The sequence below is a fragment of the Sander lucioperca genome, chromosome 19, assembly GCF_008315115.2.
Source record: "Sander lucioperca isolate FBNREF2018 chromosome 19, SLUC_FBN_1.2, whole genome shotgun sequence".
In the NCBI taxonomy this organism is placed as follows: Eukaryota; Metazoa; Chordata; class Actinopteri; order Perciformes; family Percidae; genus Sander; species Sander lucioperca.
This window is the reverse complement of record NC_050191.1, coordinates 25,306,066-25,308,012: the sequence shown is the minus strand read 5'-3', so window position 1 is coordinate 25,308,012 and position 1,947 is coordinate 25,306,066. Positions and strand designations below refer to the sequence as shown.

Sequence of the window (1,947 nt, the reverse complement as noted above, 5' to 3'; positions counted from 1 at the left end):
CTCCGTTACCAATTTGTAACAGAAATAAAATGGATAATAGATCATTTCATTGTAGCTGAATTTACAAGATACTTCTCCATTGGCTGTTGAAACAGGAGACGTCACTTACGTTCTAAAACCAGCCTCTGAAGACTCGACCAGCTGACTTCTCTATTGGCTGTTGAAATAGGTGATGTCCCTTACGTTCTAAAACCAGCCTCTGGAGACTCGACCAGCTGACTTCTCTATTGGCTGTTGAAACAGGTGACATCTTACGTTCTAAAACCAGCCTCTGGAGACTCGACCAGCTGACTTCTCTATTGGCTGTTGAAACAGGTGACATCTCTTACTAAAACCAGCCTCTGGAGACTCGACCAGCTGACTTCTCTATTGGCTGTTGAAACAGGTGACATCTTACGTTCTAAAACCAGCCTCTGGAGACTCGACCAGCTGACTTCTCTATTGGCTGTTGAAACAGGTGACATCTCTTACTAAAACCAGCCTCTGGAGGCTCGACCAGCTGACTTCTCTATTGGCTGTTGAAACAGGTGACATCCCTTACGCTCTAAAACCAGTCTCTGGAGACTCAACCAGCTTAGTCGTAGCGACGCCATCAGCTGGTTTGAGTCGATTTGAGACGGGCCGGCTCAGACCGCTGCAACTTTTCTCTGTGACGTTTTAAAACGGTTTAGTCTCATCGCGAATCTTTGGTCTGAAGTAGGCTAAACAAACCATTAACCTTTATTAGAAATCCATTTGAACTTTTTGTTATTTTGTTGCTGTCGATTGTTCGACTGTGTGCAAGATCTGTCTGTCTCATCACCATTCTCCTATCACCAGATAAGAACATTGTTTGCAGGTCTCACTACATAAAGGAGATGGTATGTTATGAATGCTATTCTGGATGGCACATAAGTTCATTTGGATTTCTGTTATTGGAGTTTTGTAACAGGGAGGTATACGGTGGCCTAGAGAGCTCCACACAAGGCAAATTTAGACACAACACAAACAAATGAAACATTTTCACCTATTTGACAACACATGCGCAGCATTTACAAAACGTCTTCACCAATTTGACGTCACGTGAAAACATGAATTAGACGACACATGCGCAGTATTTACACAAAACGCTGCAAGAAGCTCCCAAGACAACGGACAGCCCTGTCTCCTAAAAATAATGATGAAGCTAGTTGATAGATTAAACTTTTGCCGTATCCGGTCGGCGAAACTCTGAACACATCTTCCTTTTTTAAGAATGATTTAAGTGCCGTTCTTTGTTCTTTTCTTAAAGAAAAGCTTAACTCCAAGTCTTCCAGAAGACCGCTGTTCCCAGCAGCAGCAGCCATAAGCCCGCCTACCGACTCTATATATGATGTGATTGGCCTGACCGGAGTTTGGTTTGTCGAGCTTGCAAGCCAACGGAGAGTGCCTAGACCCCCCTGGCTGCAAATTAAATATGCTGCCGCTAGGGTGTGTCTAGATTTCTAGGCTAGTTACAGGAGACACTTAAAAGCGATGCACATAACTGGGACACGCTGCACTTGTTGTTGCCATGGAATGGGACTTATAGAAGTCGGCTATCCATCATTGTGATCGCATGATTCAGATATTATAATAATAAGCAAAAGGCTAACGCTGGGTGGCTATTTGCATGTTTTTGTTTTTTTTAATAATTTGCAGTGTGTTGATCTTTCAAGGCCACTGTAGCTCTCTTATTGACCCCAAACATACATAACATCACCTTCATCAATCAATTTGTAAGCTTTGTGGCAAAGGGAGGCATAATCACTTTAATTTACCTACATTTGGATTTTAATAAGGTCAGAAAAAATGTATTGGTTTTTAAATTATTGTTGTATTTTGTCATACACAGTAGTGGGGGCTGTGCGACCGCATACAAGGAGGAAGTAAAGCAAATTTAAACAAAACACAAAGGTAAAAGGCTGCTACTGTAAAAAACAGACATGA

General features: G+C 42.1%; 1 long non-coding RNA gene across 1 annotated transcript in view; it reads right to left on the bottom strand.

Moving 5' to 3' along the window:
- LOC118493865 overlaps window positions 1-644 on the bottom strand; it is a 14,047-nt gene extending 13,403 nt beyond the window's left edge. Inside the window, exon 1 of the long non-coding RNA XR_004895907.1 lies at window positions 497-644. This is a non-coding gene — a long non-coding RNA (uncharacterized LOC118493865). The remainder of the gene's footprint in view (window positions 1-496) is intronic.
- Window positions 645-1,947: the final 1,303 nt, after the last annotated feature.